We start from the raw sequence: 19,437 nt of genomic DNA, 5'->3' as shown, positions 1-19,437 counted from the left end.
CAAGAAGACAGTTAGTGGGGAGTGTGTATTTATTACAGGGAGACAGTTACTGGGGAGTGTGTATTTATTACAGGGAGACAGTTACTGGGGAGTGTGTATTTATTACAGGCAGACAGTTACTGGGGAGTGTGTATTTATTACAGGGATAGACAGTTACTGGGGAGTGTGTATTTATTACAGGGAGACAGTTACTGGGGAGTGTGCATTTACTACAGGGAGACAGTTACTGGGGACTGTATTTATTACAAGAAGACAGTTAGTGGGGAGTGTGTATTTATTACAGGGAGACAGTTACTGGGGAGTGTGTATTTATTAAAGGGAGACAGTTACTGGGGAGTGTGTATTTATTACAGGCAGACAGTTACTGGGGAGTGAGAATTTATTGCAGGGAGACAGTTACTGGGGAGCATGTATTTATTACAAGGATACACAGTTACTGGGGAGTGTGTATTTATTACAGGGAGACAGTTACTGGGGAGTGTGTATTTATTACAGGGAGACAGTTACTGGGGAGTGTGTATTTATTACAGGGATAGACAGTTACTGGGGAATGTGTATTTATTACAGGGAGACAGTTACTGGGGACTGTATTTATTATAAGAAGACAGTTAGTGGGGAGTGTGTATTTATTACAGGGAGACAGTTACTGAGGAGTGTGTATTTATTAAAGGGAGACAGTTACTGGGGAGTGTGTATTTATAACAGGGAGACAGTTACTGGGGAGTGTGTATTTATAACAGGGAGACAGTTACTGGGGAGTGTGTATTTATTACAGGGAGACAGTTACTGGGGAGTGTGTATTTATTACAGGGATAGGCAGATTCTGGGGAGTGAGAATTTATTACAGGGAGATAGTTACTGGGGAGTGTGTATTTATTACAAGGATACACAGTTACTGGGGAGTGTGTATTTATTACAGGGAGACAGTTACTGGGGAGTGTGTATTTATTACAGGGAGACTGTTACTGGGGAGTATGTATTTATTACACGGATAGACAGTTACTGGGGAGTGTGTATTTATAACAGGGAGACAGTTACTGGGGAGTGTGTATTTATAACAGGGTGACAGTTACTGGGGAGTGTGTATTTATTACAGGGAGACAGTTACTGGGGAGTGTGTATTTATTACAGGGATAGGCAGATTCTGGGGAGTGACAATTTATTACAGGCAGACAGTTACTGGGGAGTGTGTATTTATTACAAGGATGGACAGTTTCTGAGGAGGGTGTATTTATTACTGGGAGACAGTTACTGGGGAGTGTGTATTTGTTACAGGAATAGACAGTAACTGGGGAGTGTGTATTTATTACGGGGAGACAGTTACTGGGGAGTGTGTATTTATTACAGGGAGACAGTTACTGGGGACTGTATTTATTATAAGAAGACAGTTAGTGGGGAGTGTGTATTTATTACAGGGAGACAGTTACTGAGGAGTGTGTATTTATTAAAGGGAGACAGTTACTGGGGAGTGTGTATTTATTAAAGGGAGACAGTTAATGCGGAGTGTGTATTTATTTCAGGCAGACAGTTACTGGGGAGTGTGTATTTATTACAGGGATAGACAGTTACTGGGGAGTGAGAATTTATTACAGGGAGACAGTTACTGGGGAGTGTGTATTTATTACAGGGAGACAGTTACTGGGGAGTGTGTATTTATTACAGGGAGACAGTTACTGGGGAGTGTGTATTTATTACAGGGATAGACAGTTACTGGGGAGTGTGTATTTATTACAGGGAGACAGTTACTGGGGAGTGTGCATTTACTACAGGGAGACAGTTACTGGGGACTGTATTTATTACAAGAAGACAGTTAGTGAGGAGTGTGTATTTATTACAGGGAGACAGTTACTGGGGAGTGTGTATTTATTAAAGGGAGACAGTTACTGGGGAGTGTGTATTTATTACAGGCAGACAGTTACTGGGGAGTGTGTATTTATTACAGGGATAGACAGTTACTGGGGAGTGAGAATTTATTGCAGCGAGACAGTTACTGGGGAGCATGTATTTATTACAAGGATACACAGTTACTGGGGAGTGTGTATTTATTACAGGGAGACAGTTACTGGGGAGTGTGTATTTATTACAGGGAGACAGTTACTGGGGTGTGTGTATTTATTACAGGGATAGACAGTTACTGGGGAATGTGTATTTATTACAGGGAGACAGTTACTGGGGACTGTATTTATTATAAGAAGACAGTTAGTGGGGAGTGTGTATTTATTACAGGGAGACAGTTACTGAGGAGTGTGTATTTATTAAAGGGAGACAGTTACTGGGGAGTGTGTATTTATAACAGGGAGACAGTTACTGGGGAGTGTGTATTTATAACAGGGAGACAGTTACTGGGGAGTGTGTATTTATTACAGGGAGACAGTTACTGGGGAGTGTGTATTTATTACAGGGATAGGCAGATTCTGGGGAGTGAGAATTTATTACAGGGAGATAGTTACTGGGGAGTGTGTATTTATTACAGGGATAGACAGTTACTGGGGAATGTGTATTTATTACAGGGAGACAGTTACTGGGGACTGTATTTATTATAAGAAGACAGTTAGTGGGGAGTGTGTATTTATTACAGGGAGACAGTTACTGAGGAGTGTGTATTTATTAAAGGGAGACAGTTACTGGGGAGTGTGTATTTATAACAGGGAGACAGTTACTGGGGAGTGTGTATTTATAACAGGGAGACAGTTACTGGGGAGTGTGTATTTATTACAGGGAGACAGTTACTGGGGAGTGTGTATTTATTACAGGGAGACTGTTACTGGGGAGTATGTATTTATTACACGGATAGACAGTTACTGGGGAGTGTGTATTTATAACAGGGAGACAGTTACTGGGGAGTGTGTATTTATAACAGGGTGACAGTTACTGGGGAGTGTGTATTTATTACAGGGAGACAGTTACTGGGGAGTGTGTATTTATTACAGGGATAGGCAGATTCTGGGGAGTGACAATTTATTACAGGCAGACAGTTACTGGGGAGTGTGTATTTATTACAAGGATGGACAGTTTCTGAGGAGGGTGTATTTATTACAGGGAGACAGTTACTGGGGAGTGTGTATTTGTTACAGGAATAGACAGTAACTGGGGAGTGTGTATTTATTACGGGGAGACAGTTACTGGGGAGTGTGTATTTATTACAGGGAGACAGTTACTGGGGACTGTATTTATTATAAGAAGACAGTTAGTGGGGAGTGTGTATTTATTACAGGGAGACAGTTACTGAGGAGTGTGTATTTATTAAAGGGAGACAGTTACTGGGGAGTGTGTATTTATAACAGGGAGACAGTTACTGGGGAGTGTGTATTTATAACAGGGAGACAGTTACTGGGGAGTGTGTATTTATTACAGGGAGACAGTTACTGGGGAGTGTGTATTTATTACAGGGATAGGCAGATTCTGGGGAGTGAGAATTTATTACAGGGAGACAGTTACTGGGAGTGTGTATTTATTACAAGGATACACAGTTCCTGGGGAGTGTGTATTTATTACAGGGAGACAGTTACTGGGGAGTGTGTATTTATTACAGGGATAGGCAGATTCTGGGGAGTGAGAATTTATTACAGGGAGACAGTTACTGGGAGTGTGTATTTATTACAAGGATACACAGTTCCTGGGGAGTGTGTATTTATTACAGGGAGACAGTTACTGGAGAGTGTGTATTTATTAAAGGGAGACAGTTAATGCGGAGTGTATATTTATTCCAGGCAGACAGTTACTGGGGAGTGTGTATTTATTACAGGGATAGACAGTTACTGGGGAGGGTGTATTTATTACAGGGAGACAGTTACTGGGGAGTGTGTATTTATTACAGGGACACAGTTACTGGGGAGTGTGTATTTATTACAAGGATAGACAGTTACTGGGGATGGTGTATTTAATACAGGGAGACAGTTACTGGGGACTGTGTATTTATTACAGGGAGACAGTTACTGGGGAGTGTGAATTTATTACAGGGATAGACAGTTACTGGGGAGTGAGAATTTATTACAGGGAGATAGTGACTGGGGAGCGTGTATTTATTACAAGGATACACAGTTACTGTGGAGTGTGTATTTATTACAGGGAGAAAGTTATTGGGGAGTGTGTATTTATTACAGGGAGACAGTTACTGGGGAGTGTGTATTTATTACAGGGATAGACAGTTACTGGGGAGTGTGTATTTATTATAGGGAGACAGTTACTGGGGAGTGTGCATTTATTACAGGGAGACAGTTACCGGGGAGTGTCTATTTATTACAGGGAGACAGTTACTGGGGAATGTGTATTTATTACAGGGTGACAGTTACTGGGGACTGTATTTATTACAAGAAGACAGTTAGTGGGGAGTGTGTATTTATTACAGGGAGACAGTTACTGGGGAGTGTGTATTTATTAAAGGGAGACAGTTACTGGGGAGTGTGTATTTATTACAGGCAGACAGTTACTGGGGAGTGTGTATTTATTACAGGGATAGACAGTTACTGGGGAGTGAGAATTTATTGCAGGGAGACAGTTACTGGGGAGCGTGTATTTATTACAAGGATACACAGTTACTGGGGAGAGTGTATTTATTACAGGGAGACAGTTACTGGGGAGTGTGTATTTATTACAGGGAGACAGTTATTGGGGAGTGTGTATTTATTACAGGGATAGACAGTTACTGGGGAGTTTGTATTTATTACAGGGAGACAGTTACTGGGGAATGTGTATTTATTACAGGGAGACAGTTACTGGGGAGTGTGTATTTATTACAGGGAGACTGTTACTGGGGAATGTGTATTTATTACAGGGAGACAGTTACTGGGGAATGTGTATTTATTACAGGGAGACAGTTACTGGGGAGTGTGTATTTATTACAGGGAGACTGTTACTGGGGAATGTGTATTTATTACAGGGAGACAGTTACTGGGGAGTTTGTATTTATTACAGGGAGACAGTTACTGGGGAATGTGTATTTATTACAGGGAGACAGTTACTGGGGAGTGTGTATTTATTACAGGGAGACTGTTACTGGGGAATGTGTATTTATTACAGGGAGACAGTTACTGGGGAATGTGTATTTATTACAGGGAGACAGTTACTGGGGAGTGTGTATTTATTACAGGGAGACTGTTACTGGGGAATGTGTATTTATTACAGGGAGACAGTTACTGGGGAGTTTGTATTTATTACAGGGAGACAGTTACTGGGGAATGTGTATTTATTACAGGGAGACAGTTACTGGGGAGTGTGTATTTATTACAGGGAGACTGTTACTGGGGAATGTGTATTTATTACAGGGAGACAGTTACTGGGGAATGTGTATTTATTACAGGGAGACAGTTACTGGGGAGTGTGTATTTATTACAGGGAGACTGTTACTGGGGAATGTGTATTTATTACAGGGAGACAGTTTCTGGGGACTGTATTTATTACAAGAAGACAGTTAGTGGGGAGTGTGTATTTATTACAGGGAGACAGTTACTGGGGAGTGTGTATTTATTAAAGGGAGACAGTTACTGGGGAGTGTGTATTTATAACAGGGAGACAGTTTCTGGGGAGTGTGTATTTATTACAGGTAGGCAGTTACTGGGGAGTGTGTATTTATTACAGGGATAGACAGTTACTGGGGAGTGAGAATTTATTACAGGGAGACAGTTACTGGGGAGTGTGTATTTATTACAAGGATACACAGTTACTGGGGAGTGTGTATTTATTACAGGGAGACAGTTACAGGGGAGTGTGTATTTATTACAGGTAGACAGTTACTGGGGAGTGTGTATTTATTACAGGGATAGACAGGTACTGGGGAGTGTGTATTTATTACAGGGAGACAGTTACTGGGGAGTGTGTATTTATTACAGGGAGACAGTTACCGGGGAGTGTGTATTTATTACAGGGAGACAGTTACGGGGGAGTGTGTATTTATTACAAGGATAGACAGTTACTGGGGATGGTGTATTTAATACAGCGAGACAGTTACTGGGGAGTGTGTATTTATTACAGGGAGACAGTTACTGGGGAGTGTGTATTTATTACACGAATAGACAGTAACTGGGGAGTGTGTATTTATTACAGGGAGACAGTTACTGGGGACTGTGTATTTATTACAGGGAGACAGTTACTGGGGAGTGTGTATTTATTACAGGGAGACAGTTACTGGTGAATGTGTATTTATTACAGGGAGACAGTTACTGGGGAATGTGTATTTATTACAGGGAGACAGTTAGTGTGGACTGTATATATTACAAGAAGACAGTTAGTGGGGAGTGTGTATTTATTACAGCGAGACTGTTACTGGGGAGTGTGTATTTATTGAAGGGAGACAGTTACTGGGGAGTGTGTATTTATTACAGGGAGACAGTTACTGGGGAGTGTGTATTTATTACAGGGATAGACAGTTACTGGGGAGTGAGAATTTATTACAGGGAGACAGTTACTGGGGAGTGTGTATTTATGACAAGGATACACTGTTACTGGGGAGTGTGTATTTATTACAGGGAGACAGTTACTGGGGAGTGTTTATTTATTACAGGGAGACAGTTACTGGGGAGTGTGTATTTATTACAGGGATAGACAGTTACTGGGGAGTGTGTATTTCTTACAGGGAGGCAGTTACTGGGGAATGTGTATTTATTACAGGGAGACAGTTACTGGGGAGTGTGTATTTATTTCAGGGAGACAGTTACTGGGGAGTGTGTATTTATTACAGGGAGACATTTACTGGGGACTGTATTTATTACAAGAAGACAGTTAGTGGGGAGTGTGTATTTATTACAGGGAGACAGTTACTGGGGAGTGTGTATTTATTAAAGGGAGACAGTTACTGGGGAGTGTGTATTTATAACAGGGAGACAGTTACTGGGGAGTGTGTATTTATTACAGGGAGACAGTTACTGAGGAGTGTGTATTTATTACAGGGAGACAGTTACTGGGGAGTGTGTATTTATTACAGGGAGACAGTTACTGGGGAGTGTGCATTTATTACAGGGAGAGGCAGATTCTGGAGAGTGAGAATTTATTACAGGCAGACAGTTACTGGGGAGTGTGTATTTATTACAAGGATAGACAGTTTCTGGGGAGGGTGTATTTATTACAGGGAGACAGTTACTGGGGAGTGTGTATTTGTTACAGGAATAGACAGTAACTGGGGAGTGTGTATTTATTACGGGGAGACAGTTTCTGGGGAGTGTGTATTTATTACAGGGAGACAGTTACTGGGGACTGTATTTATTATAAGAAGACAGTTAGTGGGGAGTGTGTATTTATTACAGGGAGACAGTTACTGAGGAGTGCGTATTTATTAAAGGGAGACAGTTACTGGGGAGTGTGTATTTATAACAGGGAGACAGTTACTGGGGAGTGTGTATTTATTACAGGGAGACAGTTACTGGGGAGTGTGTATTTATTACAGGGATAGGCAGATTCTGGGGAGTGAGAATTTATTACAGGGAGACAGTTACTGGGGAGTGTGTATTTATTACAAGGATACACAGTTACTGGGGAGTGTGTATTTATTACAGGGAGACTGTTACTGGGGAGTATGTATTTATTACACGGATAGACAGTTACTGGGGAGTGTGTATTTATAACAGGGAGACAGTTACTGGGGAGTGTGTATTTATAACAGGGTGACAGTTACTGGGGAGTGTGTATTTATTACAGGGAGACAGTTACTGGGGAGTGTGTATTTATTACAGGGATAGGCAGATTCTGGGGAGTGAGAATTTATTACAGGCAGACAGTTACTGGGGAGTGTGTATTTATTACAAGGATAGACAGTTTCTGGGGAGGGTGTATTTATTACAGGGAGACAGTTACTGGGGAGTGTGTATTTATTACAGGGAGACAGTTACTGGGGACTGTATTTATTATAAGAAGACAGTTAGTGGGGAGTGTGTATTTATTACAGGGAGACAGTTACTGAGGAGTGTGTATTTATTAAAGGGAGACAGTTACTGGGGAGTGTGTATTTATAACAGGGAGACAGTTACTGGGGAGTGTGTATTTATAACAGGGAGAAAGTTACTGGGGAGTGTGTATTTATTACAGGGAGACAGTTACTGGGGAGTGTGTATTTATTACAGGGAGACAGTTACTGGGGACTGTATTTATTACAAGAAGACAGTTAGTGCGGAGTGTGTATTTATTACAGGGACACAGTTACTGGGGAGTGTGTATTTATTAAAGGGAGACAGTTAATGCGGAGTGTGTATTTATTTCAGGCAGACAGTTACTGGGGAGTGTGTATTTATTACAGGGATAGACAGTTACTGGGGAATGAGAATTTATTACAGGGAGACAGTTACTGGGGAGTGTGTATTTATTACAAGGATACACAGTTACTGGGGAGTGTGTATTTATTACAGGGAGACAGTTACTGGGGAGTGTGTATTTATTACAGGGAGACAGTTACTGGGGAGTGTGTATTTATTACAGGGATAGACAGTTACTGGGGAGTGTGTATTTATTACAGGGAGACAGTTACTGGGGAGTGTGTATTTACTACAGGGAGACAGTTACTGGGGACTGTATTTATTACAATAAGACAGTTAGTGGGGAGTGTGTATTTATTACAGGGAGACAGTTACTGGGGAGTGTGTATTTATTAAAGGGAGACAGTTACTGGGGAGTGTGTATTTATTACAGGCAGACAGTTACTGGGGAGTGTGTATTTATTACAGGGATAGACAGTTACTGGGGAGTGAGAATTTATTGCAGGGAGACAGTTACTGGGGAGCATGTATTTATTACAAGGATACACAGTTACTGGGGAGTGTGTATTTATTACAGGGAGACAGTTACTGGGGAATGTGTATTTATTACAGGGAGACAGTTATTGGGGAGTGTGTATTTATTACGGGGATAGACAGTTACTGGGGAGTTTGTATTTCTTACAGGGAGACAGTTACTGGGGAATGTGTATTTATTACAGGGAGACAGTTACTGGGGAATGTGTATTTATTACAGGGAGACAGTTTCTGGGGACTGTATTTATTACAAGAAGACAGTTAGTGGGGAGTGTGTATTTATTACAGGGAGACAGTTACTGGGGAGTGTGTATTTATAACAGGGAGACAGTTTCTGGGGAGAGTGCATTTATTACAGGTAGGCAGTTACTGGGGAGTGTGTATTTATTACAGGGATAGACAGTTACTGGGGAGTGAGAATTTATTACAGGGAGACAGTTACTGGGGAGTGTGTATTTATTACAAGGATACACAGTTACTGGGGAGTGTGTATTTATTACAGGGAGACAGTTACTGGGGAGTGTGTATTTATTACAGGGAGACAGTTACTGGGGAGTGTGTATTTATTACAGGGATAGACAGGTACTGGGGAGTGTGTATTTATTACAGGGAGACAGTTACTGGGGAGTGTGTATTTATTACAGGGAGACAGTTACCGGCGAGTGTGTATTTATTACAGGGAGACAGTTACTGGTGAGTGTGTATTTATTACAGGGATAGTCAGTTACTGGGGAGTGTGTACTTATTACAGGGGGAGAGTTACTGGGGAGTGTGTATTTATTACAAGGATAGACAGTTACTGGGGATGGTGTATTTAATACAGCGAGACAGTTACTGGGGAGTGTGTATTTATTACAGGGAGACAGTTACTGGGGAGTGTGTATTTATTACATGAATAGACAGTAACTGGGGAGTGTGTATTTATTACAGGGAGACAGTTACTGGGGACTGTGTATTTATTACAGGGAGACAGTTACTGGGGAGTGTGTATTTATTACAGGGAGACAGTTACTGGGGAATGTGTATTTATTACAGGGAGACAGTTACTGGGAAATGTGTATTTATTACAGGGAGACAGTTCGTGGGGACTGTATATATTACAAGAAGACAGTTAGTGGGGAGTGCGTATTTATTACAGGGAGACTGTTACTGGGGAGTGTGTATTTATTAAAGGGAGACAGTTACTGGGGAGTGTGTATTTATTACAGGGAGACAGTTGCTGGGGAGTGTGTATTTATTACAGGGATAGACAGTTACTGGGGAGTGTGTATTTCTTACAGGGAGGCAGTTACTGGGAAATGTGTATTTGTTACAGGGAGACAGTTACTGGGGAGTGTGCATTTATGACAGGGAGACAGTTACTGGGGAGTGTGTATTTATTAAAGGGAGACAGTTACTGGGGAGTGTGTATTTATTACCGGCAGACAGTTACTGGGGAGTGTGTATTTATTACAGGGATAGACAGTTACTGGGCAGTGTGTATTTATTACAGGGAGACAGTTACCGGGGAGTGTGTATTTATTACAGGGAGACAGTTACTGGGGAGTGTGTATTTATTACAGGGATAGCCAGTTACTGGGGAGTGTGTATTTATTACAGGGGGAGAGTTACTGGGGAGTGTGCATTTATTACAAGGATAGACAGTTACTGGGGAGGGTGTATTTATTACAGGGAGACAGTTACTGGGGAGTGTGTATTTATTACAGGGACACAGTTACTGGGGAGTGTGTATTTATTACAAGGATAGGCAGTTACTGGGGATGGTGTATTTAATACAGGGAGACAGTTACTGGGGAGTGTGTATTTATTACAGGGAGACAGTTACTGGGGAGTGTGAATTTATGACAGGGATAGACAGTTACTGGGGAGTGAGAATTTATTACAGGGAGATAGTTACTGGGGAGCGTGTATTTATTACAAGGATACACAGTTACTGGGGAGTGTGTATTTATTACAGGGAGACAGTTATTGGGGAGTGTGTATTTATTACAGGGAGACAGTTACTGGGGAGTGTGTATTTATTACAGGGATAGACAGTTACTGGGGAGTGTGTATTTATTATAGGGAGACAGTTACTGGGGAGTGTGCATTTATTACAGGGAGACAGTTACCGGGGAGTGTCTATTTATTACAGGGAGACAGTTACTGGGGAATGTGTATTTATTACAGGGTGACAGTTACTGGGGACTGTATTTATTACAAGAAGACAGTTAGTGGGGAGTGTGTATTTATTACAGGGAGACAGTTACTGGGGAGTGTGTATTTATTAAAGGGAGACAGTTACTGGGGAGTGTGTATTTATTACAGGCAGACAGTTACTGGGGAGTGTGTATTTATTACAGGGATAGACAGTTACTGGGGAGTGAGAATTTATTGCAGGGAGACAGTTACTGGGGAGCGTGTATTTATTACAGGGAGACAGTTATTGGGGAGTGTGTATTTATTACAGGGATAGACAGTTACTGGGGAGTTTGTATTTATTACAGGGAGACAGTTTCTGGGGACTCTATTTATTACAAGAAGACAGTTAGTGGGGAGTGTGTATTTATTACAGGGAGACAGTTACTGGGGAGTGTGTATTTATTACAGGGATAGACAGTTACTGGGGAGTTTGTATTTATTACAGGGAGACAGTTTCTGGGGACTGTATTTATTACAAGAAGACAGTTAGTGGGGAGTGTGTATTTATTACAGGGAGACAGTTACTGGGGAGTGTGTATTTATTAAAGGGAGACAGTTACTGGGGAGTGTGTATTTATAACAGGGAGACAGTTTCTGGGGAGTGTGTATTTATTACAGGTAGGCAGTTACTGGGGAGTGTGTATTTATTACAGGGATAGACAGTTACTGGGGAGTGTGTAATTATTACAGGGAGACAGTTACTGGGGAGTGTGTATTTATTACAGGGAGACAGTTATTGGGGAGTGTGTATTTATTACAGGGATAGACAGTTACTGGGGAGTTTGTATTTATTACAGGGAGACAGTTTCTGGGGACTGTATTTATTACAAGAAGACAGTTAGTGGGGAGTGTGTATTTATTACAGGGAGACAGTTACTGGGGAGTGTGTATTTATTAAAGGGAGACAGTTACTGGGGAGTGTGTATTTATAACAGGGAGACAGTTTCTGGGGAGTGTGTATTTATTACAGGTAGGCAGTTACTGGGGAGTGTGTATTTATTACAGGGATAGACAGTTACTGGGGAGTGAGAATTTATTACAGGGAGACAGTTACTGGGGAGTGTGTATTTATTACAAGGATACACAGTTACTGGGGAGTGTGTATTTATTACAGGGAGACAGTTACAGGGGAGTGTGTATTTATTACAGGGAGACAGTTACTGGGGAGTGTGTATTTATTACAGGGATAGACAGGTACTGGGGAGTGTGTATTTATTACAGGGAGACAGTTACTGGGGAGTGTGTATTTATTACAGGGAGACAGTTACCGGGGAGTGTGTATTTATTACAGGGAGACAGTTACTGGGGAGTGTGTATTTATTACAAGGATAGACAGTTACTGGGGATGGTGTATTTAATACAGTGAGACAGTTACTGGGGAGTGTGTATTTATTACAGGGAGACAGTTACTGGGGAGTGTGTATTTATTACACGAATAGACAGTAACTGGGGAGTGTGTATTTATTACAGGGAGACAGTTACTGGGGACTGTGTATTTATTACAGGGAGACAGTTACTGGGGAGTGTGTATTTATTACAGGGAGACAGTTACTGGTGAATGTGTATTTATTACAGGGAGACAGTTACTGGGGAATGTGTATTTATTACAGGGAGACAGTTAGTGTGGACTGTATATATTACAAGAAGACAGTTAGTGGGGAGTGTGTATTTATTACAGCGAGACTGTTACTGGGGAGTGTGTATTTATTGAAGGGAGACAGTTACTGGGGAGTGTGTATTTATTACAGGGAGACAGTTACTGGGGAGTGTGTATTTATTACAGGGATAGACAGTTACTGGGGAGTGAGAATTTATTACAGGGAGACAGTTACTGGGGAGTGTGTATTTATGACAAGGATACACTGTTACTGGGGAGTGTGTATTTATTACAGGGAGACAGTTACTGGGGAGTGTTTATTTATTACAGGGAGACAGTTACTGGGGAGTGTGTATTTATTACAGGGATAGACAGTTACTGGGGAGTGTGTATTTCTTACAGGGAGGCAGTTACTGGGGAATGTGTATTTATTACAGGGAGACAGTTACTGGGGAGTGTGTATTTATTACAGGGAGACAGTTACTGGGGAATGTGTATTTATTACAGGGAGACATTTACTGGGGACTGTATTTATTACAAGAAGACAGTTAGTGGGGAGTGTGTATTTATTACAGGGAGACAGTTACTGGGGAGTGTGTATTTATTAAAGGGAGACAGTTACTGGGGAGTGTGTATTTATAACAGGGAGACAGTTACTGGGGAGTGTGTATTTATTACAGGGAGACAGTTACTGAGGAGTGTGTATTTATTACAGGGAGACAGTTACTGGGGAGTGTGTATTTATTACAGGGAGACAGTTACTGGGGAGAGTGTATTTATTACAGGGATAGACAGTTACTGGGGAGAGTGTATTTATTACAGGGATAGACAGTTACTGGGGAGTGAGTATTTATTACAGGGAGACAGTTACTGGGGAATGTGTATTTATTACAGGGAGACAGTTAGTGGGGAGTGTGTATTTATTACAGGGATAGTCAGTAACTGGGGAGTGTGTATTTATTACAGGGTACACAGATACTGGGGAGAGCGTATTTATTACAGGGAGACAGTTACTGGGGAATGTGTATTTATTACAGGGAGACAGTTACTGGGGAATGTGTATTTATTACAGGGAGACAGTTTCTGGGGAATGTGCATTTATTACAGGGAGACAGTTACTGGGGACTGTATTTATTACAGGGAGACAGTTACTGGGGAGTGTGTATTTATTAAAGGGAGACAGTTACTGGGGAGTGTGTATTTATTAAAGGGCGACAGTTAATGCGGAGTGTGTATTTATTACTTGGATAGACAGTTACTGGGGAGTGTGTATTTATTACAGGGATAGACAGTTACTGGGGAGTGAGAATTTATTACAGGGAGACAGTTACTGGGGAGTGTGTATTTATTACAAGGATACACAGTTACTGGGGAGTGTGTATTTATTACAGGGAGACAATTACTGGGGAGTGTGTATTTAATACAGGGAGACAGTTATTGGGGAGTGTGTATTTATTACAGTGATAGACAGTTACTGGGGAGTTTGTATTTCTTGCAGGGAGACAGTTACTGGGGACTGTATTTATTATAGGCAGACAGTTAGTGGGGAGTGTGTATTTATTACAGGGAGACAGTTACTGGGGAGTGTGTATTTATTACAGGGAGACAGTTACTGGGGAGTGTGTATTTATTACAGGGAGACAGTTACTGGGAAATGTGTATTTATTACAGGGAGACAGTTACTGGGAAATGTGTATTTATTACAGGGAGACAGTTCGTGGGGACTGTATATATTACAAGAAGACAGTTAGTGGGGAGTGCGTATTTATTACAGGGAGACTGTTACTGGGGAGTGTGTATTTATTACAGGGAGACAGTTGCTGGGGAGTGTGTATTTATTACAGGGATAGACAGTTACTGGGGAGTGTGTATTTATTACAGGGATAGACAGTTACTGGGGAGTGTGTATTTATTACAGGGAGACAGATACTGGGGAATGTGTATTTATTACAGGGAGACAGTTACTGGGGACTGTATTTATTACAAGAAGACAGTTAGTGGGGAGTGTGTATTTATTACAGGGAGACAGTTACTGGGGAGTGTGTATTTATTAAAGGGAGACAGTTTTTGGGGAGTGTGTATTTATAACAGGGAGACAGTTACTGGGGAGTGTGTATTTATTACAGGGAGACAGTTACTGAGGAGTGTGTATTTATTACACGGAGACAGTTACTGGGGAGTGTGTATTTATTACAGGGAGACAGTTACTGGGGAGTGTGTATTTATTACAGGGAGACAGTTACTGGGGAGAGTGTATTTATTACAGGGATAGACAGTTACTGGGGAGAGTGTATTTATTACAGGGATAGACAGTTACTGGGGAGTGAGTATTTATTACAGGGAGACAGTTACTGGGGAATGTGTATTTATTACAGGGAGACAGGTAGTGGGGAGTGTGTATTTATTACAGGGATAGTCAGTAACTGGGGAGTGTGTATTTATTACAGGGCGACACAGATACTGTGGAGAGCGTATTTATTACAGGGAGACAGTTACTGGGGAATGTGTATTTATTACAGGGAGACAGTTACTGGGGAATGTGTATTTATTACAGGGAGACAGTTTCTGGGGAATGTGTATTTATTACAGGGAGACAGTTACTGGGGACTGTATTTATTACAAGAAGACAGTTAGTGGGAAGTGTGTATTTATTACAGGGAGACAGTTAATGCGGAGTGTGTATTTATTTCAGGCAGACAGTTACTCGGGAGTGTGTATTTATTACAGGGATAGACAGTTACTGGGGAGTGAGAATTTATTACAGGGAGACAGTTACTGGGGAGTGTGTATTTATTACAAGGATACACAGTTACTGGGGAGTGTGTATTTATTACAGGAATAGACAATAACTGGAGAGTGTGTATTTATTACAGGGCAACACAGATACTGGGGAGAGCGTATTTATTAAAGGGAGACAGTTAATGCGGAGTGTGTATTTATTTCAGGCAGACAGTTACTGGGGACTGTGTATTTATTACAGGGAGACAGTTACTGGGGAGTGTGTATTTATTACAGGGAGACAGTTACTGGGGAATGAGTATTTATTACAGGGAGACAGTTACTGGGGAATGTGTATTTATTACAGGGAGACAGTTAGTGGGGACTGTATATATTACAAGAAGACAGTTAGTGGGGAGTGTGTATTTATTAAAGGGAGACAGTTACTGGGGAGTGTGTATTTATTACAGGGAGACAGTTACTGGGGACTGAGAATTTATTACAGGGAGACAGTTACTGGGGAGTGTGTATTGATGACAAGGATACACTGTTACTGGGGAGTGTGTATTTATTACAGGGAGACAGTTACTGGGGAGTGTGTATTTATTAAAGGGAGACAGTTATTGGGGAGTGTGTATTTATTACAGGGATAGACAGTTACTGGGGAGTGTGTATTTCTTACAGGGAGGCAGTTACTGGGAAATGTGTATTTGTTACAGGGAGACAGTTACTGGGGAGTGTGTATTTATGACAGGGAGACAGTTACTGGGGAGTGTGTATTTATTAAAGGGAGACAGTTACTGGGGAGTGTGTATTTATTACCGGCAGACAGTTACTGGGGAGTGTGTATTTATTACAGGGATAGACAGTTACTGGGCAGTGTGTATTTATTACAGGGAGACAGTTACCGGGGAGTGTGTATTTATTACAGGGAGACAGTTACTGGGGAGTGTGTATTTATTACAGGGATAGCCAGTTACTGGGGAGTGTGTATTTATTACAGGGGGAGAGTTACTGGGGAGTGTGCATTTATTACAAGGATAGACAGTTACTGGGGAGGGTGTATTTATTACAGGGAGACAGTTACTGGGGAGTGTGTATTTATTACAGGGAGACAGTTACTGGGGACTGTATTTATTACAGGCAGACAGTTAGTGGGGAGTGTGTATTTATTACAGGGAGACAGTTACTGGGGAGTGTGTATTTATTACAGGGAGACAGTTACTGGGGAGTGTGTATTTATTACAGGGATAGACAGTTACTGGGGAGTGAGAATTTATTACAGGGAGACAGTTACTGGGGAGTGTGTATTTATGACAAGGATACACTGTTACTGGGGAGTGTGTATTTATTACAGGGAGACAGTTACTGGGGAGTGTTTATTTATTACAGGGAGACAGTTACTGGGGAGTGTGTATTTATTACAGGGATAGACAGTTACTGGGGAGTGTGTATTTCTTACAGGGAGGCAGTTACTGGGGAATGTGTATTTATTACAGGGAGACAGTTACTGGGGAGTGTGTATTTATTACAGGGAGACAGTTACTGGGGAATGTGTATTTATTACAGGGAGACATTTACTGGGGACTGTATTTATTACAAGAAGACAGTTAGTGGGGAGTGTGTATTTATTACAGGGAGACAGTTACTGGGGAGTGTGTATTTATTAAAGGGAGACAGTTACTGGGGAGTGTGTATTTATAACAGGGAGACAGTTACTGGGGAGTGTGTATTTATTACAGGGAGACAGTTACTGAGGAGTGTGTATTTATTACAGGGAGACAGTTACTGGGGAGTGTGTATTTATTACAGGGAGACAGTTACTGGGGAGAGTGTATTTATTACAGGGATAGACAGTTACTGGGGAGAGTGTATTTATTACAGGGATAGACAGTTACTGGGGAGTGAGTATTTATTACAGGGAGACAGTTACTGGGGAATGTGTATTTATTACAGGGAGACAGTTAGTGGGGAGTGTGTATTTATTACAGGGATAGTCAGTAACTGGGGAGTGTGTATTTATTACAGGGGGAGAGTTACTGGGGAGTGTGCATTTATTACAAGGATAGACAGTTACTGGGGAGGGTGTATTTATTACAGGGAGACAGTTACTGGGGAGTGTGTATTTATTACAGGGACACAGTTACTGGGGAGTGTGTATTTATTACAAGGATAGGCAGTTACTGGGGATGGTGTATTTAATACAGGGAGACAGTTACTGGGGAGTGTGTATTTATTACAGGGAGACAGTTACTGGGGAGTGTGAATTTATGACAGGGATAGACAGTTACTGGGGACTGTATTTATTACAAGAAGACAGTTAGTGGGGAGTGTGTATTTATTAAAGGGAGACAGTTACTGGGGAGTGTGTATTTATTACAGGGAGACAGTTACTGGGGACTGAGAATTTATTACAGGGAGACAGTTACTGGGGAGTGTGTATTTATGACAAGGATACACTGTTACTGGGGAGTGTGTATTTATTACAGGGAGACAGTTACTGGGGAGTGTGTATTTATTAAAGGGAGACAGTTATTGGGGAGTGTGTATTTATTACAGGGATAGACAGTTACTGGGGAGTGTGTATTTCTTACAGGGAGGCAGTTACTGGGAAATGTGTATTTGTTACAGGGAGACAGTTACTGGGGAGTGTGTATTTATGACAGGGAGACAGTTACTGGGGAGTGTGTATTTATTAAAGGGAGACAGTTACTGGGGAGTGTGTATTTATTACCGGCAGACAGTTACTGGGGAGTGTGTATTTATTACAGGGATAGACAGTTACTGGGCAGTGTGTATTTATTACAGGGAGACAGTTACCGGGGAGTGTGTATTTATTACAGGGAGACAGTTACTGGGGAGTGTGTATTTATTACAGGGATAGCCAGTTACTGGGGAGTGTGTATTTATTACAGGGGGAGAGTTACTGGGGAGTGTGCATTTATTACAAGGATAGACAGTTACTGGGGAGGGTGTATTTATTACAGGGAGACAGTTACTGGGGAGTGTGTATTTATTACAGGGACACAGTTACTGGGGAGTGTGTATTTATTACAAGGATAGGCAGTTACTGGGGATGGTGTATTTAATACAGGGAGACAGTTACTGGGGAGTGTGTATTTATTACAGGGAGACAGTTACTGGGGAGTGTGAATTTATGACAGGGATAGACAGTTACTGGGGACTGTATTTATTACAAGAAGACAGTTAGTGGGGAGTGTGTATTTATTACAGGGAGACAGTTACTGGGGAGTGTGTATTTATTAAAGGGAGACAGTTACTGGGGAGTGTGTATTTATTACAGGCAGACAGTTACTGGGGAGTGTGTATTTATTACAGGGATAGACAGTTACTGGGGAGTGAGAATTTATTGCAGGGAGACAGTTACTGGGGAGCGTGTATTTATTACAGGGAGACAGTTATTGGGGAGTGTGTATTTATTACAGGGATAGACAGTTACTGGGGAGTTTGTATTTATTACAGGGATAGACAGTTACTGGGGAGTTTGTATTTATTACAGGGAGACAGTTTCTGGGGACTGTATTTATTACAAGAAGACAGTTAGTGGGGAGTGTGTATTTATTACAGGGAGACAGTTACTGGGGAGTGTGTATTTATTACAGGGATAGACAGTTACTGGGGAGTTTGTATTTATTACAGGGAGACAGTTTCTGGGGACTGTATTTATTACAAGAAGACAGTTAGTGGGGAGTGTGTATTTATTACAGGGAGACAGTTACTGGGGAGTGTGAATTTATTAAAGGGAGACAGTTACTGGGGAGTGTGTATTTATAACAGGGAGACAGTTTCTGGGGAGTGTGTATTTATTACAGGTAGGCAGTTACTGGGGAGTGTGTATTTATTACAGGGATAGACAGTTACTGGGGAGTGTGTAATTATTACAGGGAGACAGTTACTGGGGAGTGTGTATTTATTACAGGGAGACAGTTATTGGGGAGTGTGTATTTATTACAGGGATAGACAGTTACTGGGGAGTTTGTATTTATTACAGGGAGACAGTTTCTGGGGACTGTATTTATTACAAGAAGACAGTTAGTGGGGAGTGTGTATTTATTACAGGGAGACAGTTACTGGGGAGTGTGTATTTATTAAAGGGAGACAGTTACTGGGGAGTGTGTATTTATAACAGGGAGACAGTTTCTGGGGAGTGTGTATTTATTACAGGTAGGCAGTTACTGGGGAGTGTGTATTTATTACAGGGATAGA

General features: G+C 41.4%; 1 protein-coding gene across 1 annotated transcript in view; it reads left to right on the top strand.

Annotated features, from left to right (window-relative positions):
- The window catches only part of LOC137369778 (guanine nucleotide-binding protein G(s) subunit alpha), a 709,287-nt gene that overhangs the window by 240,933 nt on the left and 448,917 nt on the right, over positions 1 to 19,437 (top strand). The window lies entirely within an intron of this gene.

Source organism: Heterodontus francisci, chromosome 5 (genome assembly GCF_036365525.1).
Source record: "Heterodontus francisci isolate sHetFra1 chromosome 5, sHetFra1.hap1, whole genome shotgun sequence".
NCBI classification, from domain to species: Eukaryota; Metazoa; Chordata; class Chondrichthyes; order Heterodontiformes; family Heterodontidae; genus Heterodontus; species Heterodontus francisci.
Note: the sequence above shows the minus strand (reverse complement) of the source record. Positions and strands in the feature narration are given on the sequence as shown.